The 24,998-nt window shown below is 35.6% G+C and overlaps 1 protein-coding gene across 8 annotated transcripts in view; it reads right to left on the bottom strand.

The window, feature by feature from the left end:
* Window positions 1-24,706, bottom strand: part of Dscam3 (Down syndrome cell adhesion molecule 3) — a 115,025-nt gene extending 90,319 nt beyond the window's left edge. For all 8 annotated transcript variants that reach the window (XM_085481458.1, XM_085481466.1, XM_085481457.1 and 5 more), the window contains exon 1: window positions 24,643-24,706. The gene's annotated coding sequence lies outside the window, so the exon portion shown is untranslated. The remainder of the gene's footprint in view (window positions 1-24,642) is intronic.
* Between the last annotated feature and the right edge of the window lie 292 nt (window positions 24,707-24,998).

Genomic DNA, 24,998 nt, shown 5'->3' with positions numbered 1-24,998 from the left:
TTTCGCGGGATTTATTATGTATCTCGTGTATAATATCGTGAATTTCGATTGTATATTTCGGGACGGTACATTGCCTCTCAACTGGCCCATTAACTCAACTCGCGTTAATATCGCGCGATATCAAAGTGAATGAAGTTGCCAATGTCATTTTCGGTCATTAACAAAACGTTGCGTTTACGAAGCGGATCCAACAACGTCGCGATATGTTCAATTATAATAAGTACATTCGTTATTAATTCTGCATTTTAATATTTATCAATCGCGCATCATAAACTCGGTGTTTGTAATACATCGTTGTAATTTGTCAAAGCCCATATTTTGTGAGATTTATTTCAAAATCGTTCGTGCAAACAGTTCGACGAACTTAACTATATCTTTGAGTATATCTCGTACAAAAAAGAAAATCCTCGAATATTTAATTCTGTACGCTTAAATCAAATTTGTTAACTTAACTAAACCTTTTAACTAAATATTATTTTGTTATTTCAATACGCACAAATATTTAAATTAAATATAACATATTAAATTCAATATAGCTTATATTTGACTTAAATATTAATATATGTTCCATTAACAAATTAATAATTTAGTTGAAAGGTTGTGTCAAATCAATTTTTTTTTCAGTGTATAGTCTATTCAGACCTTATGATATCAGACACTAATTATAATAAAAGGAAATACGTGTATACCATTTATTAACTATGAATATAATGTCATGCAAGGAACTCGTGAATTTAAATCGCGACATTTTCTAGCCATCATTTTCGCATTGTTCCCTCATCGCGATGAAATCAAACGCGTGATTATACGTCGAAAGTCCCGTGCAAAGTGTCGCGCTATCGTCGTATTTTATCAATTAGTGCGCGCGCGATCGTAATTAACCGCGTTTACGCGAGAGTCCTGCAAAAGTATCATAAAGAAGCAGCAGCAAAGGAGGAGCAAGAGAAGAAGGGAGGCATTTGGCGACAGCGGAGTACTGTAATTCATAACTTGTTTATCATTTATATAATTCCTCGTTTTTTAAATTAAATTTGCTTGTTTATATTTCCACGCTGGCGATTTTATTATATTATTGCGTTATATATATATATATATATATATATATGTATATATACTATATTGTCCATATCTCTCTTACATTTTATAATTTATACAGAAAGAAAAACTGCTTTCTTGAAAAATATCTTTCCAATTATCTTTATTTGTTACAAATTCTCTCGCTCGTATCTCGCAAAAAAAAAAAAAAAAAAAAAAAAAAAATAGACAGAACTTGGATTAAAGATACCGGCTCGAGACAAAGCTATATATACATTCTCTGACGAGAAATCGAGCGTTGGTTATTTTCGCTAGTTCAAACGCTCAAGTTTTTCCAATTAATCTCAGTCCCGTCCGGGAGAAGGCGTCCGTGTTTTATCAACGACAAATAAACCGACGTTTTGACCCAAGGGTCTCTGATCGCAGCTCGAAATAATTGAAATTTAAGACGCGAAACGAGCGTACGGGCGGTGACTCTTCCTCGTCGTTGCCTCGACTCGATTCGATCCAATTAAGCGCGGCCCCGAGGGCCCCACGGAGTGCTGTCGGGAACTTCGATTCTCTTTTCGTCCCTTTCTTTCTTTCTCAGCCACTCCTGTCTTCCTCGAGACCCTTACTGCGTTAAGGAGGTGACATTCGAGCGCGAGCAAAAACCGGCCGAGACGAAACACGCTCCTCTATCTCTTCCGCGATATTCTCGTTACGTTAATTACATTTGGAACTTAAACCGCGTAATCAAAGAGGACGGCTCTATCTCCTCCTTGCAACAAGCGAATATTTTTTCCCGCGCGAAATCAAGTTTTCGCGAAGAAGCGCCTGACAAATTCGGTCATATGTCTCGTAAGATTGAAGATATCATTTTTATAAGTTTTGGCACAATTAAATATGTTACATACTATTTTATTTTAGTTTATTTTTTTGTAAAATTAAATCTATAAATATTTTTCGAAAAATATATGTGTCTTATTGTCTGACATTTGCTCGTAAAAGAAATGACACGATTAATTATTGTATAATATAATTAAGGATCTCAGCACTAATACGAGCACAATGAAGATACGTCACCATCTAATGTTCTCAAGATTCCGCCTTATTCTTGTTTCCATCTTGAGCTTATTTCTTACTATCGAAAATACTTCGTTATGGCATTTGACATTTAAAATCTTTTTCATCGATCGTCTACTACGTTGAACCAAATTTTATTAACAGTCAATATAATTTTGTCAATAAAGTTTTGGCATAATTAAATGTTATAATACTATTTTAATTTAATTAAATTTTATTTTGGTGAATCAAATAATCGACCAAACTAGCAAACATATTTTTGCTAGTTTAGTCGATTATTTGATTTACCTATTTATTGACTCGCGATTGGAAAGAATTACGTCTTTATTTAATTTAATTTAATTTTTTTATTTTTATTTTTGTTTATTTATTTAATTTTTTTTTTATAAAATTAAGTCATACATATTTTTCGAAATATACATTTGTCTTGTTCGACATTTGCTCGTAAAAAAATGATACGATTAATCGAGGATTAATTATTGTAATTAAGGATCTCAGTATTAATACGAGCAATAAAGATAAGTCACTATCCAATGTTCCCAAGATTCTCTTCCGCCTTATTCTTGTTTCAATCTTGAGGTCGACATTTAGTCTTCGAAGGAACAAACGGGCAAACGCGAACTACAAGTAACGTCACCTCCATTAATCTTCCTCCCGCTCGGATTAGATTTAACCTAAGGGATTCTCACGATCTTGTCTCGACCGAAATTACGATCGCGACCTCTTCGTGACTCTGCATCATGAAAGCTGATTCATTTCGCAAAGGAGAACAATGTCCGAAATAATTGAAACTATTATAGAACACATAAAATATTTAGTAAATCAAATAAGTTATGTATCAACTCTATTACATGATATTGTTGTTACATGATTATTATACGTATTTTGGAATAGTACTCGTCGTCAAGTTGACAAATTGTATAAACACAGAGAGAATTTTCTTTTAGAATTTATCCTAGAAATTATGATAATCGGGGGAATATGATATTGGAAGAATTTTATAAGAGTTTCTCTGATTAATATTTACCATAATATAAAATATCAATATCTACCACAATAAGATATATATAGTATGTTCAATTAATTTTATAATAATAGATAATAAAATTAATCCAACATATATCTTTTTGTGGTAGATATTAATATTTTTTATTGTATTGTGGTAAATAATTAATCAGAAAACTTTTGTAAAATTTTTCCAATATCATATTGTACGATTACCATGATTTTCAGAATAAATTCTAACAATAAGCGAAAATTCTCTGTGTATATAATAATTTAAAAGTCTTCTAAATAATACATAATATATTGAGTGCTTTGTCTCTCTCTAATCATTATAATATATACAATTATCTCTACCAATTCGCCGCAAAATATTAAATTAAATCTACAATACAACTCTCTTTAAATTATAAGATATGTGTGTTAAAATATGAAAAATTATGTAATGCTTCTTTCTCTTTCTCGAGGCGAGATCATGCGTTTCCGCCAATTGCAGAGGAATGCTCTTAACGCGAATGTTTTAAACCGCGAGCTTGAAGATAGACAACGAACAATAGTGCGACAAAGAATAATGGATAGCAATGAGGTATTGTTTCGTGTGTCGCTTTCAACGAGTCCAATTAAAGCGCGTTCTTCCGTGGCTTAAAGTCGGGAGGCGCACGATGAAGTTTCTTTTTCTTTTTTTTCACCGACAACGAATGGGACGGAGATTTGTGTATCCTAGGTTTCAATAATAAAAGTCTCGTTATACGTGCGTTGCCGTTTACGCTCTCGCTATAGATTATCACGTTTCCTGTCCGAATGCTTTCTATCGCTGATCGCGATTGCGCGTCGCAGAATAATTAAAGCATAACGAATTGACAATGTGGTAAAATTCGTATTGATTTTCCCGCGACCTTTTCTGTTTTCCGTACCAACGATATATATATATATATATATATATATATATATGTATTTGCCGATATTCACGGTTCGACAAAAACACTCGACGCGTATATAGTTTAGTTTTGCGATGGCCCGACAATGAGAGGGAGGTACGCTGCGCCCAGCATCGGATCGATCTTATTGAGAAACTTGAAACATGCTGGTTTGAAAAACAGTTCGTTTTACATCTCAAAATAGACATTTTTGCTTTAATGAGGCGTAGGGAAAAAATTAGACGAAGATTTATTTTAACCTCATATATATATATATATATTCCGCGAATTCGCGTGAAACTCTGGGCGAGCATAAATTTCAAGTAATATGCGACGCGAGATTTTTTTTTCACGTAAATTATTCATGCAAAAGTCGCACAAGACTGACGTTAAATCCGGATTAACACGGGTAAGGGTAGTTTTTTTTTTTTTTTTAATAAAATGAGTACTCCACGTCGATGCGGCTGCGACAGTCGGATCGATACCGAACGAAGACGCCGAAGTAAGCGAAAAACAAAATTCAATTAGAAATGCAGGCCGCGGGAAGGCAAAGCCGGAACCGAGCATCCGGCAAGCCGGATGTAATGCTATTACCAGAGACTGAAATTGTATTCCGAAGAATCGAATTTGCGGTCAAACAAAATGGTCGTGTGTGCAATGCTCATCGAACGATCGATGTGGAACGATTCTGCTCGCTAGAGCAAGAAACGAGCAACTCTATAAACTTCTTGGTGGAAGGAAAGGGCGAATAGGAGGGTGGAGGGTTGAGGAAGAGACAATTTTACTTCCGCTGGAGTAGAATAGGGGTATCGATATCAAATGATAAACTCTGTTGTATAAGAAATAAGAAGGATGAATCAGTCGCAGATGAAGAGAGAGAGGGAGAGAGAAAGATGTTAAAGAAGCTTTGGGTCAATATTTGTTGGCGGTATCTTATTATTGAAGAGATTATTAAATGTCTGGCAACAAATATCTAAGGATTATCAATAACAGAGAAAGATGGAAATCAGATTGTTCCTTGCATTATGGATGAATAAGTTGAATAGATGATAGCTCAATCTTACAACTGTACACTACAGTTTAACCGGAGAAATCCAGAGTTCTTGCAATTCGAATACACATTCTCACGTTCATATTTTCTTTCATTCTGTTATTCTTTATTCTGTTATTCTTTATTCTGGGACATTTCTAAGATACCGCGAACAGATGATATTCAAACACACTATCTTTTATTGAAAAAAAATATATATGAAATAACTAGAATCTTAAATAAATTGACATCTCTGAGTTTTATAAACTCTGATATGCGCTTCTGGAGTTAACAATAATTAGCTGCGCGTGATTCGAAGTGATGTTTTGATGGACAGAGATTTTCATCGGTCTTTTATCGCGTGAAAAAAATAAACGAAGACTCTCTCAGAGCGATATATACAAATAGCAATATTTTTGTCACGTCAAAGGGATCAAGTCACACCTGCCTGCGTTCTCGTTTGACTATCTGACTTCTGTCTTGTACAGCGCGATGTAGAATTCGCGAGTTGGCGTATGTGCGAAGAAAAAAAAAGAGAATAAGAGCGAGAGAAGAGCGAGCAGAAAGGGGTAGGTCAAGTGCGTTTGAACAGACACACTCGACCGTCCGACATTGTCCGTGTCTTTGTCTCCCCATCTTTGTCTCGCGCGATCTGCGTCCGTCTTGTTGCTCCCTCTGATCCTTTGTATCGTTTTACAATAGGAGCCGACGTAGCCGGATAAAGATTTTTTGACCCTCGCGCCTGAAAAAACGAAGCACCGTTCATTTTCGCGCCACTTCGTTGCATCCTCGTTCGCAAAAGGGATCGGTAAGCACCTTCGGAAGTAATTGCGGAAAAGTCGTGTAAATATTGTCGCGCGAGTTAGGACAGATGGCTTTTAAAGAGAATGATTTAGCAAAAGTGTAAAATATTCGTTTACACTTGTAAAATCAATATAGGCGAAATTGAAATTTGATCTATTTTATTTTTAAATCGATTTTGCTCCGTTAAGAACGTTAATTATATACGGCGCGTGAAAAGAGAAACCGATTTGAAAATTTTAAAAGGAATGTATCGTTTTAAGAACAACATTGTGAAATGTGTTACTATGATTTATATATGCGACAACTAAATTTTATAAGCGAAATTGAATTAAGCGCACAATGACAATGTTTTTACCTAGAATAATCAGAGTAAGCAGGAAAAAAAATGCGTCTCTTGATACGCGTGTGTTTAGTTTTATTATACATCATGATGAATGTGCGGTTCAGTATGAAAAGCGTTAATTTAAACAAGAGTTGCTCGCGTGGGATTATGCAATGGGTTAACATAATTTTCAACGGGAAAGGAAAGACCGACCATAAATGGTCGCGGTCGTGGTACGAGAAATCACAGCGGTTGCGAAAAAATGCAATGCCGGGCCGCGATTTTTCGCTTCGCGCACGGAGATTTTTTCCTTCCGCACTCTCATATATAGCGCGGTATGTTCCCGCTGTTACCGGATAATCCATTTTCTAACAATCACTCTAATGGTACATTTTTTGTTTTGATATTGCGGTTTCGTTAGTTTCGTGTTAGTTGGACGGACGAGGCAGAACGTCGATACGTTACTTTTATTATCGAGAAGCATTGACTTTGTGTACGCAAATTGTGCCACGTGAGCTTCGCGTTTTTACTTAATAATTTTGAATGTTCTTTGTCATACATGATATATAAAATTCGTTTTATACTTAATTTGTGTGATTCTATCTAATCCGACGGGATTCGCGCATTTCAAAATTCTATTTTCTTTTCCGACGCTTCTGTCGCTTTCTTATCTTTTTTTCCTGCAGTGACAAATATATGTAGGTACGTACATATTAAAATTGCTTAATTTTATAATGCATATGCATGTTATGTCAAATAACGTGTGAAGTGTGAAAATAACATGTGATTTTCTTAGCTCGTGAAAATGAAGTAATAAATGCTGTCAAAATTACTTAATTTTATAATGAACATGTGTCACGTCAAATAATGTGCAAATAAAAATAACGTGTCATAAAATTGATCGAAAAGAATCTATCAAAAATTGATCTTTCTTTTTGTGATATCATTTATGTATAATTCATTAAAATATTTCGCTACATTTGTTCACTTCATTGAATCAACTATAATCACCATCCAGAAATTGTCTTGTATACACAAAATAATTGCACAAGATCAATTAATGAGCGAAAATAATTCATATACATTGAAAAAATCCATATATTTTTACATGAAAAGTACTTAATTATATCATTATAATTTTTGTCCATATTTTTTAAAGTAAATATACATATTAATGTAAAATATACGTAAAATATAGATAAAATTACTATTTTTATACAAAAATTCCTTGTGATTTTAAATTTACTATTTTTACTTTATCGAAGCTTTATTTTATAAACATTTATCCATTTTATTTATAACATTATTTTACAGCATTTATACATTACTAGCATTTTAGATGTGTAATTCCATCTTGCAATATTTTCAATCTTGAAAATATATGTATATAAGTATATAAAATTCATATAAAATTATACATAATTTGTAATCTTCCAAATGGATAGCAATATTGCATGATTATGCTGGGTCGAAAAAAAAATCCAGCATAATGTATAATTTTACACAAATATTTTTTCAATGTATACGTATATAAAATAAATGTTGATTACTATGTTTAACTATAAAAATAACTAAAAGATTCTACACTGAACGTATAAGGTCAAGCAATTTTAGCAAAACACTCCGTATACGAGAAAGCTTGCCTCGACATCTCCGCGATTTCGAACATCTCCCAACATTTCACAGTCGTGTTTCACGCACTCACATGTATATACATATACATGTATACATACACATGTGCGCGAGAAGAGCGCACCTTCTAACTCGAGCCAACAGCTCCTGAAAACGAACTGCTTTTCGCCACTGTGGAAACATTTTTAACCCGGTGCTCGCTCGTTTCTCTCTCTAAATCGCTCGGTGCCGCCGCGATACGTTAGCAGGTCCCTCGAGCGGGCGTTCGCGCCACCAGACTCGTTTCTTTCAAGCAAACCACCGTTGGGATCAGAGTAGCCGTCGCGCGGTTATCGATATTCCTCACGGATAATCGTCTTACGATACCCGCTTCTTCCGTCTCCCTACGTTCGCTATCCCTCGGTCGATCCGTGCTTTCGAAGAGACCCCGGGTTGTTTGTCTCGGGATGGAATAAGTAAAGTAAGTTTCGCTTAGCTTGCATGGACGGAGAAAAAGACTCTATTGCGAAATGCAGCCTGTGTAGCCAATATACGTCGCTTTAACGTCGCCCGTCGGTGAAGTAATTTGCGTGAAACGCATTCTAACTCATAAATTTCCGCTCCAATTACTTGCTATGCACTGTCGCGGACAGCGAGGAGTTGCGACGTTCCTTTTTCGAATGCACGAAAATTGTTTTCGCAATTTTTCCGCGTGTCCTCGAAAGAAAGAGTGTCGCAATTCTTCTGCCCGCGACAGACAAAGTATGGAGATTGATATCCGTAGAAAACACCGTAACACCGAAAAACTTTTGGCAGTATGAAAGACATTAAGAATTTAAAGTTATCGCTTATTGTTGGGATCAGTTTGCTGTTATATCTATATATAACTCGCGGAAAAGTTGCGAAAAGTCGCGACTACTTTCATTGTCTTATTTAATCTTTAATTTTCATCTTCTTCGACTCTCCTTCGTCGACTCTTTTCTCGAACCTCTTCCGTTCTCGTTTCTCTTTCAAAATTATTACGAACCGCAAATCGTAAAATTATATGACGATATGTGCATTGCGAGACCAGCAAGATTATGTATCATTGACGTATTTTATGGCGAGAAAGAGGAAGGAGAACTGTTCGCTGGGGAAACGTGGAGGAAAACATCGGTCGCCGGGATGGCAAGGGATGAAATGCGCCTGCTGGCTCCTATTTGCATTCTCCCGACACAAGCACGATTCTATTTCCGGTGCCAGTAGAATTGTTTCGCGTGGTTGGTCAAACTTGAGATCGATTTTCATTCAAATAGACGATCTTGAGGCGCAGTCGTAAAAGGAAGTACCGATTTATGGAGAATAGTTAAACGTGATTTTTGTTAAATTCAACAAAACATTGTCGGTATATTAAGAAAATGTAAAAAAATTCTTAAGATTTTACGTTATAATTTACGGAACAAATCTAGAATCTTTAGTGTAACGCGATGAGAAGAAGATGGAAATTGTTTAGACTACTTATTACAGAAGTCTCAACTTCTACTGACTAACTTTACACTATTTACCTGCATCAAATATAGCGGCAGAGAACATATTTATTCGGCAATTTTCAGCAGGAATAAGTAAATTATAGTACGCGGAATGGATCCCATCATGTATTTGACATTTATCACATTGTCGTCAGACTAATGTCGTCGCGTTGTGTAAAATTAATCGAATTTATCAGGCACGCGTTCGCGCGAACGCGTCGCTCGCTTAGTATAGTATCATACCTCCCCTCGACACAACCATCCATAATTTTCGATCATAATCGTTTACATCTTCTCGTATATACGTTCTAAACGTCACCGATGATAGGCGCTTTAAAATCGTCAATTTTGTTCTCCGCGGAGAATTTATTGCCACGAATTTGACATCTTCTCGTTCGAAGAATCTTATAGCGATCTTTGACGATCCTCTCGATTAGGTGTGTGTTATCGTTTGTCGCAACCCACAAGTTTCGATCCGAATCGACGGATGGGCAACGAGTTAACGGTACGCTTCCCTCGCTCCTATCCGGGTGATTATGTACGTTTCGCTCCCGTGCACATTCATCTCGTTACAAACCGCCTCATTATAGTCGATTGCTTTCACTGCGCGGACGCGTCACGCGCATTGCGGCTAGCTGCGGACACACTGATAACGATAATACTAAATGCAGAAGACAGAGAGAATGAGAGAGGAAGCCGGGAATTGACATTTGCAAAATTCTCTTTTCTAATTCATTCCGCGTGACTTTTTATTCTTTTCAATTAATGTTTTATTTAAAAAAGGTATGTACACCATGCCGAAGAATGCTTAATAATGATTTCTATCATGTGTCGTACGCATGGAATTAAATTAAAATATTAATTAAAATATTTTGTTGGTAAATGGATTTTTCAAGATTTCATAAAACTTTAATGCACGTTTTTTTCATTGAAATTTTCCTGAATACAAGTAGTTATTTATTCGTAACTCTATATGTTAAATTAAAAAGCAACCGATTTTCTATTATTAATATATGGAAATCACTCTCCCCTCTCTCTCTCTCTTTCTCAAGTGCAAAATATAATATTTATGAAACGACCGAACATTACACGATCATCCATAAATGTTCAGGGTTTGTGGATATCCACGTCGAAGTCATCTTAACGCCCATAAACGAACGTGCTCGGTGCTTATGTCGCGAGTTTAATTATGCACGCATTTACCTTGTAATTAGCACGGGCTGTTTGGTTACGCCGACCCGATACTCACGGAACTGTAACTCACGTGACCTGTTTGTGAGGTTTGAATTACGTAATACGGACTGCTATCCATACGAGAGCTCTGGAAATGACACGCCTATGATACATGACCGTGCCGTATGTATATCTCGCAAAGATGATTACATATGTAAAGGTATTTATTTTCAATTAATGCCACTTGATCGGCTCTATAAAATGCATCGCGGCATTATATATAGCCTCACGTTTATTTACATCACATTCGCAGCATTTTTAATGTTTGCGCGCAACGTGATACTGCCGCTACATTAATGAACGATACAATAGGCGCTCGATTACTGGATGAGAAATAAATTCCAACCGTGTGAAAAGAGAATCCGAAATTGTGTATTCAGAGTTTCTACATAAATTGCTCAAATTTTAATACGTAATTATCATAACAAATTAAATGTACTCACTTTTGCTTTACTTAGCTATTATTTTTTTTTTAAATAAGGAAGGATAATTCATGACATTTATTTGTCGATAAAACAGCTGGTAATGCACATTTAAAGATAATTTGAGACTCCAATTCCTTCTACGCGAGTGCACTCGAACGACAAGGAGAGCTATATCGGCGATTACTCTGTTAAATGGTCCGGAAGTATTAAGTCGATCGCGTACGTACGACAAAGTGGATTATCGGTCTTCTTTAATTCGGTCCTTTAAGAACGAAAGGAAATATTTTTTGCGTCAGAAATTTCCGAGGATAATCAGCTCGCAAACACATATAGATAAAAATCAAGATTTTTCTAATTTCAAAGTTGATGAAAAAGGCGATGATTATTCAAGAAATATGTTATGCATATATTATAAATATACATATATGATCCATCATTATCATTGAAAGAATTTTGGAAATGGGTAATGTGTTCCGATTAATAGGAAGAATTTGACGAAGCAACAAGTGTTTCCATTATTGTTCGCTGCATCAATTTGCGTTTTCATTTTAATTATTTGAATTAACTTGGTTATTGAATTACTTAATTGTAACATTATCGAGGCGATTACGTCACGATCTCCTCGTCAAAGTTACTAATAATTTTGGAACAACGTTAAACACTTCACGTCCCAAAGGCGGACAATAATGGCGGGCGTCGAACAGCAATGCTTTGATCAAACGCGTTAATGACACACCAATGGCACAACAAACGCCACAACGGACCCGCAGAATGCAGAATATATTACGCGGCGTAAACAAAGTTTGCTGCTGGATTTAACATTAAAGGTTTTTATCAAATACTAATAATATAGAAATTAATGACATAAAAATTAATTTTTTTGATACTGCAATCATATTTTGATAATTGCAATCACAGAGAGAATTTTCTCTTAGAATTTACCCTGAAAATCATGGTAATCGTGCGACAATATGGTATTGGAAGAACTTTATAAGAGTTTCTCTGATTAATATTTACCACCAAAAAAATCCTAATGTACATAGTAAAAATTACCATATACCATATTGTCGCACAATTACCATGATTTTCAGGGTAAGTTTTAAAAAAAAATTCTCTCCGTGTAGATGCACTAATATCAGAAATAACCAAATAAACAATTAAAGTAGTTGAAATCAAAGCGTGTAGTCAGTCAAAGTAGTACAAGTCAGTAAGCGGTCAGTCGAAGTAGTACAAATCGGCGAACGGTCAGGAGAAGTAGTACAGATCAGTGCTTAACGAGCCCGATACAAGTCAGTTGATAATTAATGATATCGAAGGCCTCTATTATCATCGATCTATTTGTCTGTTTCAATTTAATAAAAAAAAATTGTTATATTTTTCATTATTTAAGTTGTGGTTCCTTCAAAAAATTCTTATAGAAAAATTCTTCGAAATATTATTAGCAAAATTTAAGACAGATTGAGGAAATTTGGAAGTAACGCTTATACGTGGATAATGAAATATTTTGATTGACATAATTTTGATTCTGCCGATCTCTAATCCGTAAATTATTTCAAATCGTAGAAATATCAAATATGCGAACAAGCAATTAAAGTAGTTTAAATCAAAGTACGCGGTCAGTCAAAGTAGTACAAGTCAATAAGCGGCCAACCGAAGTAAAACAAGTTAATGAATAGTCAGCCGAAGTAGTACAAATCGGCGAACAATCAGGAAAAGTAGTATAGATCAGTGCTTGATGAGCCCGATACAAGTCAGTTGATGATCATTGATATCGAAAACTTTTGTTATCATCGATTTATTTGTCTGTTTTAATTTAATAAAAAAAATCGTTATATTTTGAATTATTCAAGTTGCGGATCCTTTGAAAAGTCTTCAAAATATATTATTAGCAAAATTTAAAACAGATTGAGGAAATTTGGAAGCAACGCTTATACGTGAATAATGAAATATTTTGCTTGATACAATTTCGCCGATCTCTCATCCGTATAAATTATTTCAAACCGTAGAAATATCAAACGTGCGAACAAGCAATTAAAGTAGTTTAAATCAAAGTGCGCGGTCAGTCAAAGTAGTACAAGTCAATAAGCGGTCAACCGAAGTAAAACAAGTTAATGAATAGTCAGCCGAAGTAGTACAAATCGGCGAACGATCAGGAGAAGTAGTATAGATCAGTGCTTGACGAGCCCGATACAAGTCAGTTGATGATCAGCGATATCGAAAACTTTTGTTATCATCGATTTATTTGTCTGTTTTAATTTAATAAAAAAAATCGTTATATTTTGAATTATTCAAGTTGCGGATCCTTTGAAAATTCTTCAAAATATATTATTAGCAAAATTTAAAACAGATTGAGGAAATTTGGAAGCAACGCTTATACGTGAATAATGAAATATTTTGCTTGATACAATTTCGCCGATCTCTCATCCGTATAAATTATTTCAAACCGTAGAAATATCAAACGTGCGAAAAAGCAATTAAAGTAGTTTAAATCAAAGTGCGCGGTCAGTCAAAGTAGTACAAGTCAATAAGCGGTCAACCGAAGTAAAACAAGTTAATGAATAGTCAGCCGAAGTAGTACAAATCGGCGAACGATCAGGAGAAGTAGTATAGATCAGTGCTTGACGAGCCCGATACAAGTCAGTTGATGATCAGCGATATCGAAAACTTTTGTTATCATCGATTTATTTGTCTGTTTTAATTTAATAAAAAAAATCGTTATATTTTGAATTATTCAAGTTGCGGATCCTTTGAAAAGTCTTCAAAATATATTATTAGCAAAATTTAAAACAGATTGAGGAAATTTGGAAGCAACGCTTATACGTGAATAATGAAATATTTTGCTTGATACAATTTCGCCGATCTCTCATCCGTATAAATTATTTCAAACCGTAGAAATATCAAACGTGCGAACAAGCAATTAAAGTAGTTTAAATCAAAGTGCGCGGTCAGTCAAAGTAGTACAAGTCAATAAGCGGTCAACCGAAGTAAAACAAGTTAATGAATAGTCAGCCGAAGTAGTACAAATCGGCGAACGATCAGGAGAAGTAGTATAGATCAGTGCTTGAAGAGCCCGATACAAGTCAGTTGATGATCAGCGATATCGAAAACTTTTGTTATCATCGATTTATTTGTCTGTTTTAATTTAATAAAAAAAATCGTTATATTTTGAATTATTCAAGTTGCGGATCCTTTGAAAATTCTTCAAAATATATTATTAGCAAAATTTAAAACAGATTGAGGAAATTTGGAAGCAACGCTTATGCGTGAATAATGAAATATTTTGCTTGATACAATTTCGCCGATCTCTCATCCGTATAAATTATTTCAAACCGTAGAAATATCAAACGTGCGAAAAAGCAATTAAAGTAGTTTAAATCAAAGTGCGCGGTCAGTCAAAGTAATACAAGTCAATAAGCGGTCAACCGAAGTAAAACAAGTTAATGAATAGTCAGCCGAAGTAGTACAAATCGGCGAACGATCAGGAGAAGTAGTATAGATCAGTGCTTGACGAGCCCGATACAAGTCAGTTGATGATCAGCGATATCGAAAACTTTTGTTATCATCGATTTATTTGTCTGTTTTAATTTAATAAAAAAAATCGTTATATTTTGAATTATTCAAGTTGCGGATCCTTTGAAAATTCTTCAAAATATATATTATTAGCAAAATTTAAAACAGATTGAGGAAATTTGGAAGCAACGCTTATACGTGAATAATGAAATATTTTGCTTGATACAATTTCGCCGATCTCTCATCCGTATAAATTATTTCAAACCGTAGAAATATCAAACGTGCGAACAAGCAATTAAAGTAGTTTAAATCAAAGTGCGCGGTCAGTCAAAGTAGTACAAGTCAATAAGCGGTCAACCGAAGTAAAACAAGTTAATGAATAGTCAGCCGAAGTAGTACAAATCGGCGAACGATCAGGAGAAGTAGTATAGATCAGTGCTTGAAGAGCCCGATACAAGTCAGTTGATGATCAGCGATATCGAAAACTTTTGTTATCATCGATTTATTTGTCTGTTTTAATTTAATAAAAAAAATCGTTATATTTTGAATTATTCAAGTTGCGGATCCTTTGAAAATTCTTCAAAATATATTATTAGCAAAATTTAAAACAGATTGAGGAAATTTGGAAGCAACGCTTATGCGTGAATAATGAAATATTTTGCTTGATACAATTTCGCCGATCTCTCATCCGTATAAATTATTTCAAACCGTAGAAATATCAAACGTGCGAAAAAGCAATTAAAGTAGTTTAAATCAAAGTGCGCGGTCAGTCAAAGTAGTACAAGTCAATAAGCGGTCAACCGAAGTAAAACAAGTTAATGAATAGTCAGCCGAAGTAGTACAAATCGGCGAACGATCAGGAGAAGTAGTATAGATCAGTGCTTGACGAGCCCGATACAAGTCAGTTGATGATCAGCGATATCGAAAACTTTTGTTATCATCGATTTATTTGTCTGTTTTAATTTAATAAAAAAAATCGTTATATTTTGAATTATTCAAGTTGCGGATCCTTTGAAAATTCTTCAAAATATATATTATTAGCAAAATTTAAAACAGATTGAGGAAATTTGGAAGCAACGCTTATACGTGAATAATGAAATATTTTGCTTGATACAATTTCGCCGATCTCTCATCCGTATAAATTATTTCAAACCGTAGAAATATCAAACGTGCGAACAAGCAATTAAAGTAGTTTAAATCAAAATGCGCGGTCAGTCAAAGTAACACAAATCGATGAACGGTCAGCCGCAGTAGTATAAGTCGGTGAACGGTCGGACGAAGTAGTATAGATCGGCGGACGGTCAGGCGAAGTAGTATAGATCAGTGCTTGACGAGCTCGATACAAGTCAGTTGATGATCAGCGATATGGAAAACTTTTGTTATCACCGATTTATTTGTCTGTTTTAATTTAATTTAATAAATCGTTCGTTATATTTTTAATTATTAAAGTTACAATTCTTTCGAAAAATTCTTTAAAATATTATTAGCAAAAAATGTAAAATAAATTGAAGAGATTATTCAGAAGCAACGCGCTTGTACGTGGATAATGAAAAAGCATTTTGATTGCTACAATTTCGCAGATCTCTCATCCGTAAATTATTTCAAACCGTAGAAACATCGAATATGTTGCCGTTGAAATATTTACACGTTTTTCATCTCGTCGAGCGCGTGCCTGCCTTTGGTCTCGTGAGACGACGACGTGAAGAGGAAAGGATGTGGAATGGATGACGATGGGAATTAGGTTTTCCGAAGGATATGTGACCGGCTTTCCTAGATGGTGTCTCTATACGATGTCAAAGTACCGCGACAGCCAACTTTCTCGTAAAGCTTTTCTCTGCTTTCAACGCCTTCTTGCAATACACGACATTCCGTTTCGTAGAAAAAGAGCGGGAAACGCGTACGAAGTTTTTTTATCGCATTATAGTCACGACCGGCACGCGGAGAGTATTCCAATAAACGCGAATCTCTATATCGTCTGAGTTGTTAATCCTTGAACCGCGACGAAAAATTTTATTTACCTACCTGGCACGAGAGGAAAAAGTTGATTGAAAAAAATGAGTGTTAAAAATATTTCGTTTATCCAATCCTCTCTCCATGTATCGCTACGAGCTAAAATATTTATTACAGAACGGTTTTAGTAGTTAGCAATGCTTCCGGGATTTTTCATTTGTTTATGAAAAATTCAACGACTATCTGGCGTCGCATTGTTTATTGATAAAATGCCGTAACAAAAGAATTAAAAAATATACAACACAATGTTTTCCACACATTAGTCATATCTAACGAGCAAACGCATAAAAATTATTGGACCGTTCGCTCTTCTAAAAAGCAGAAAATGTTGGAAAACAAAAAGAAAAATAATTTGCTATTTTGTATATGTTTAAATCCTCGAATCAAATATTAATTACATTGTTTACACTAAACATTCGAGTGTGCAACAGAATTTTTAATCAAACCCAACACAATAGTTTGAATTGATATTTCTCCGTTTTTTTCGCGCACTCGTGTAGAATCAATCCATGGTAGGAAATATCGGTATTGATGCGAGGGGTCGAGAGGAGGAACGCGGTGCGACGTAAAAATCGCAAACAGATCGAACAAAGTGTGACGGGAACAACGCGGGGACGGCGACGTATGCATTGTCTATCGCAAATAACAGCGGAAAACATCGGCAATCCCGCGACGTACGACGACAAAAATCCACGTAAACGTCCGCGAGACGAGGAGAGAGAAGCCCGCGTGATGGGAAAATCCAAAGAATCTTCCGAGGAGTGAGTTTTTCCGCCGATCGTTATATAACCGGAAAAGCTCGGCCGCGATAAAAGCGGCATAAAAGGAATCCAGGGCTGATTCCCGCGAGCGCGCACCGCCGTCTCCGGCGCGTTAATTGTAATGGTATTAATTACGATAATGGAGCGCCTCCCTCTCTCTCTCTCTTCTTGCATCGATCCCTCTTTCTCTCTTCCCTGTCTACGCATCCCTTCGCGCCCACTCCCTTTCTCTCGCTCGCGCCGTGCCGCTAACCCCCACCATTTTCTACCCCTTTGTTCCATCCCCCGACGCTGGCGTCAATTAAGTGGATATCTCAAACGAAAAATTCTAATAAGCCCGTTGAAACGAGTCCGCTCCAAAGCTAGAGCGTGGTTCTTTATGGAGCTTCAACGCGGGATCGTCGAAGTAGATGGCGGCATCGCCGATGGCAATTTTTTTTTTTTTCTTTTTTTCCGTCCTTTCCGAAAGTGCGAGACGAAGAGTTCGTTTCGCGAGTAGTTGGAGTACACGTTCGATCGGCCGGAATTCTCCCGCGAGAATAGCTCGACGGGAGGAGAGTCTCGCGAGGATTCAGGACTTCCCTCGGTGAACGAGATCTATTGACGGCAAGGGAAGAGGGTTGATGACGGGGAAAAAGGAAATAGACAAAAAGGGGTGCAAGAGGAAAGAAGTTTGACACAGGTGAATACGTTTTCGAAAAGGCGGATACGAGAACTTTGTCAGGCTTCAAACACTTTTGTTCCCGAGTAGTGTCATTTGACGTCCGTAAACGAATATAATATAGAGAAGACATATATATATATATATACAGGGTGTCCGGTAACTAACGGACCAACAAATGGATTCTTTGGTCAATTTGGGAACGATTTTTCCTCAGCGAAAATGTTGAAAAAGAGATTCATCATTTTATAACTAAGCCTCAAATTAAAATTTTATTATAGTAAACTCTACCTGAAATTAACTGAAGAATGTAATTATGTTAGACTTTTAACTCCAAAACGTTTAGTTTTCAAAAAACCCATTTTTTTCAATCGCTTGTAACTCAAAAATTATTGACTTCTCAACATTTTTGCTAAGGAAAAATCGTCTCCAAATTGGCCAGAGAATCCGCCCTTAATCATTGGTCCGTTAGTTATCGGACACCCTGTATATATTTGATAGTACGGAAATACTGTATTTTAGATTGCCTTTGTAGAGTTACGGATACGCTTGTCGATATAATGTATCGTTCGATGCCTCTCGAGATCTTTGACGAGTTCAAAGTCGCTCTTGCTTTAGCAAACGTTCGGTCCATATATACGACACAGCTTCTCAATTTGCATTAAATATGCTTCAATTAAGCCTAGGTTTTCCCGATAGCCTTGATACAGTTATATACTCTTATTTGCATAAGGACGTCGAGACAGATTGAAAGAATTATATAGCAATGTATTCATTTAGATATAATCTTATAAGAGGAATTTACATAATTCCTCGATTTACTGTATCCTTAATATGTATGTACGACTGCACTGAAAGTAAAAGACTTTATATGAGTTAAATTAATCTATATAATATCATAAATATACATACGTAAGCATAACGTTTTTATTTTCAGGAAGTTAATTTTTTTGTGAATTTTTTCGGACATACGTTAAACTTCTACTTATTTAAGATGGTTATAAGAAATAAAAAAATTATAATTACTAAATAGAGATGAAAATATTATGAATCTTGAAGTTCTATTAACAAATGCATATGAATTTAATTCTCGTCAGTACTTAAACGCGCGTAAAATTATTTTCCAAAAAAAAAAAAAGTTTGTAATATACATAAAAATATACATGCTTAATGTATACTTTAACTAAATTTTAGGCTTAAACAATCGCATTTGCGAATTTAGCAACAAAAACTAGATTATACAATATTTTTGAAGTCTGACGAAACTTAACAATTTTTCCTATCTGAAGACTGTTCAAAGTGACTTTGGTGGCTCATGATATACGATCACGGGGGGACTCTTACATTAATTCATATGCGGAGAAATTAATTATTCCGTCCGCGTTATAAATGCTCTCCATGGAATTATACCGTTTCCTTGGCGACGGGACTTATTGATAAAATTGTAATATGCTAACATTAAAAGGCAAATAGGATGTCACGAGATACCGGATGATAAAGTGAAATTTAGAAGTTATCTATATCCAAAGATATAAGTTATTAATTAAAGAATTCTTAATTATTCAATAATATACATCATTAATTTAGTGTTCATCATGAATTTAGTGTTTAAGAATGTCGATATTCGCGGCACAGTTTTGTATTCGGAGCATAAACATTTATATCTTTAGATAAATTATTAATTTTTTCTAAGTGATAGAAAAAAGGAAAGAGACATTTGCACTCGGACATTAATTTTCTATATACATTAAACCAGTACGTATTATATGTCGCTAAATGGAATATTGCGAACATATAATTACGAAAAGTAATTCTACTCTTACGATTTGATATTAATATATATATAATATGATTGTATATAAATATATAATTATATACAAGTAGTAATTAAGAAAATTAAGTTAAAAAAATAAAGACAGATCATTTTTTTCAGAATAATAATTCTTATATTGTCAAAAAAGTTGGAAACGTTGTTTGACTTGTAGAATGGTTCGTAAATGTAGATTGATTTGTGCGAACGAAGAACATTAATTTTGCTAGGTAAAACAATAAAGTTTGCTAATTTTGCTCTTATAATTTCGTAACAAATTAAAATTTCAAAAGTAAGACATTTCGTTTGTTACCTATATAAAATTTATAAAGAAATATTATTCACATAAGATCTCTCTTATTAAATTTACATTAATTATGGAAAGGTAATTCTCACAGTATCGAGAAAAATTATTGAATGCATAAAAATGGTTAGCTATTTCTGTACAGATTTTAATTTCCATAGATGGAGAAGAAAGTTTTATTAGTAATAATTAGTATTTTAAATCCATAGATGTGCTCTTTTGTAATAAGGATCTCTGTGTAATACATGTAACTATAACGTAATTATAAAAAGACGCATATATTTTGGAATTGAATTTGAAGGATATTTACAATTAATTGTCTTTTTAACCTAAATTAACACAATTCGATTTTTTTTTATTTAAGGGGTCATAAAAAACCTACTCATTCGATATTTGATAAAGTGAGATTAAAGGATAGATAATCGTAGAAAGTTTCTTTTTGCACAAGTTTAATCCTCTCTTCCAAAGGATATAGTCGAATTCTTTTTACATTGGCTATAAATTTCGTTAATACATTTCAAAAGAATAATGTTCTTTAATCGTTTAATAATATAATTTTTACCACATCATTTTTCAATTTCACAGATCAAGGTATTTTATTTGTTATTTTGTCACAACTTTTACTTGTGCAATAATTTTAATTATAGTTATTTTCAAGCTTTTACTGAAACGAAAAATATACATTTTAATGCATTTACAGATTGGAAAAACAATTAAATTGTGCATTAATAAAGTACGTAATGAGTAGAATGCAAAATGCGTATAAAGTAAAATTTATTTAACTCATAAAATAGTCAAGTTATATATTGAAACATTTATCTTAATATGACGCGAACGAGATATATTCTGTTTATGAAACGGCTGTTATGTAAAAGAATTTTATTTTGCTCTTTTTCATTTTCGTTTTGCTTTTTGACAAGAGTTGAAGTTACAACCGCAATTAAGGAATCTGCCGCATATATATATATACAGGAAGTAAATTTTCCTTAAAAGTGTACCGTAGGGAAGATTTCAACGCTGGCAGTGTTTTAGTTTTTAGAAATTAGTAACGACCCGGAAGCACTTGAAAGAGTAAATACAGTAGGCGGAAGTAGACAACAACGGATAATAATGGCCAAGTTGGTTACATCGTGGCTTTGCGTCGGCAAGAAGCGCATAGTCGTCCTTCTCTATATCCAGACTTTAGAAAAAAGTCAACATCCACTGATCATGATGAAAGTTCCGCCGTCAGGAAATTCCGGAAGAATATACCCGGAGTATATACAATTGTACTCGCAGTTTGATTCTTGTATGTGTTATATACAGAAAATGCGCGTTTGCGCTACCATGTTATTGTCAGAAAAATAACTGGAATTGATACAGCGCATTTTTTAATAAATTTCCGTAAAACTGTACGTTCCTCGTGTATCGATTGACTTTATATCTTTCTGACGAAAATTCCATGCGAAAGAATAATGAAATTTGCCTCATTTATTAGGGAGCTTTTACTCTCGCTTATTCATCAAGATATTAAATTTCGGGGAGTGTGATAAATTAATATGGAATCTACGTTAAAAAAAAAAAAAAAAAAGATTTTTACATTTTATTATTCCAAAAGTGGTTCTTTGCGAGCTCTTTTTCGGTCCCCACGTGTTCGCCGCGTCTGCCAATTTCCTTCGATTCGCTATTGATCGCGCGAGGAACACTGAAATTTTCATAGAATCCGCTCGGTTCCTCGGATTGTAAATGAGACGAGAGACAATTAACCCGGGGTTAATCGGCGACACCCCCTCGACACCGCGGGAATTACATCGCATCGAACAAAAATACGATAGGTGGTTTGCCGCGCGGAGAAAGGAAGCCCATTAGCAACGTCCGTGCGGGAGCGAAGTGGTCGTTCATTCATGAACTCGCGGGGGTAGCGTCGTTGCAGAGGTTGTAGCCGCGTACTACTACTACTACTACCACCACACACACACACACACACACACACACACACATCCCACCGCTACCGTAGTATTAACGCTCTATCGTTCACTACTACTACTCGCGCTCTACTACGCTACTACCACTTTTACATCAGCATCGCCAACGCCACCACCATTACAGCCATTCGCCATCATCGTCGCTACCACCCTTCGGCACCCACCACCATCACCACCACCACCGCCGCACTATACCACCATCACCACCACCATCACTACTACTACTACTACTACTACTACTATTACTATACTACTACTACACCTACTAATACTAGCACCGCGCTTACAGGGTGCACCAACGTCGGTTACGTGTTCTACCACAAACCGGCATCGGTATCGTCGCGGCGTGCCGCGTTCCTGGCGTTCTTATGCGCGAGGTGCCTCAGATACCCTCCTCGGATATGCAACGGCCTTTTAGTGCCGATGCACTTCTGTGTCGCGTCGAACGCCTTGACATTGAGAACACCGACGCCGATTCCTCGAAGACTATGTATCGCGACTATTCCTAGTCGTTTCCCGACTGGTCCCGGAATCTAATCGAACGAATGCCGAGAATACCTAATCTTCTAGCGTCTCCGAGAACATTCGAGATCCAACGTGTATATCGTCGATCTTCCTCGATTGGAAAAATAAAAATGAGATATGTCGCAGAGAGTGTCTATTTATTTATTCGCTTGCTTTTGAGATTTTGTCGCACAATTTTTCCAATATTTGATATAAAAACAAACTTTTGATATAAAAATAGACTCTACAAGTGATACAAGTGAAGTGACACGAGCAAATGTTTGTCAACTCTTTTTTTTATGATTCTATAGATACTGATAGTAACTGTGTCTAAATCAGATTTTATATCAAGATTTTTGATAATTATTTGACCTGAATATTACTGAGAACCTGAATAATTGAGAAGTCTTTTTCGAGACTTCTCAATTTTGAATGCTAATTGACAGAATGAACATGAAATTTGTCAATATGTTGAAAGTTAATTAGATTTTTACTAAAAACTAAGACTGCTATCTTGTTTTTAGCTACAAATTATTACAAAAATAATTGACAGTTCTACATTTGCAGCAATTTAGCACAATAATAATAGTCTTTGTTAAACCAAGCACGGATAAATAAGTTACGCTGGTCATTTATCTCAATTATTGCAATCGCGACAGCAAGCACGTTAATAGCTCGAGGTTATTTCCCACGTTCGGTCGAAACTCGCGTTAATTAGGAGCTCCTCCTCTCTTCCAGGACAAGGCTGGGAGATCAGCTCTTAATTTTGATAATGGATCAGAAATTTGTAGATGCAATAACAGCGATGCAATTATTTTAGTTCTCTATAAACTCGCTGACGCGTTCAAACTATAAGCTTTAAATATACTATTTCAAAATATAATCAAGGATATACGATATTGCGTGAAACATGAAATCATCATTTTCAATTCGCGTTTAATTTTTGATAAATGATTTTTGATCCGATTAAGTATATATTTTTTTTTTTGTACACATGCAAGAAAAGTAGCAACACGAGAAAAAAAATCAATAATCACTTTTCGATAATGGTATCTCTCTTAAAAGTCCCCGTCAGCGTAGCTTTTTTCTCGTGACAGGTTGTTAGACGGTACGAGCGGACATTTATTTTACAAGTTTGTCAGTCGATGCGTCTCGAGAAACGTGATTAAACTTTCGTGACTCTTACGGAAATCGATCAAAAGCATCGTCCCCGTCGCTCGCTCGGCGTCGCTTCCGGTTATCCCGACGGCTTTAAGGTCAACGCGCATACTAGGGTCCTTGACACTGAAACAACACGAAACTTCGGCAACTTGCCGGCAAGTTGGCGAGATTTCCATACGTTATTCCCCGGTATGGAGGGAATGCGTCTAATTAAGACGACGAACAAAACTTTGACTATTTCAACTCGAGCAATGTAAAATGTTTTGGTTCGTATTTACTTTTCGTTAAACGTTACTTTTATAACTGAACAGCAAAGAAACGAGCTCGGAACAGAAATGTAAGAACACTTATAGAAAGTGTCAAAACCGCAAATGAGACACTTGATATAAAAAGTATGAAAAATAAATTGCGTCGGTGAATAAATTCTCTATGTTTATGTCCGTGTAATTATGTATTTATACGTATTTATTTAAACTAGAGATGCTATCAGAGTTCGTAATTAAAATGTATATTAAAATTAAATTAAAACGGTTATTTAAATAATAAAACTCATTATTTATCGCCGATTACATTATTTTAAACTTGTCTTTTGCATTATTTATTTTCAAATAACGATTTTGCACTTTTCACAATACCATTCTTTATATCTTACACGGTGCCTTTCAAAAGTTAGCGCGCGGTAAAAGAAAATTCTCACTTAAAACTTAAATTAATCGATCATTCACATTGCTATATCTATCCTATAATCTTTACGCCATTAATTACACTACAAATTTAATTGATAATATTTCAATACAAAAGCGGCTGAAAAAAAAATCAACTCGCGGTCAGCGATGACATCAAGCAATTGACAGCAATTTGCAAATTGTCTATTTCTCGAGGGCACAAAGCGCGACTGACCGATCCCAATCAGGACAAAGGTAAAACGTCGACAGCGGACGGTGGTGACGGTGGTGTTGGTGACGGCGACGCGGAGAAACAGAAGTTACAAAGATATATTCTCACCCCCGAAGAGCAAACAACTCTCTCGCCGCTTCCGCCGGAGCCTCGGACCGTAAACACACGTCGGTGGCTGGTCGCGTACTGAAGTTTCCACCGCCGGTGGATTCAGCATCCCCGAACGGGATGGGGGAAGAGAGAGAGAGGGACATCGCACACACCAGCGTTCAACCCCACCGCTACCACCCTATCTACCTACCACTGACGCGAACACCCTTTAACCCTCCTCCGTTCGGTCCGTCACTCGAAACCGTCACCGTCTCATACCCTTACGAGCCAACCACCTTCATCATAATACCTGAGCAGGAAAGGGGTGAAAGATGCGCGAGATAAGATATGCTTGACATCTGCGATGCTATATG

Source organism: Nylanderia fulva, unplaced genomic scaffold (genome assembly GCF_048542155.1).
Source record: "Nylanderia fulva isolate GAGA-0341 unplaced genomic scaffold, ASM4854215v1 Scaffold18, whole genome shotgun sequence".
Lineage (NCBI taxonomy): Eukaryota > Metazoa > Arthropoda > Insecta > Hymenoptera > Formicidae > Nylanderia > Nylanderia fulva.
This window is presented reverse-complemented; position numbering and strand designations above follow the sequence as displayed.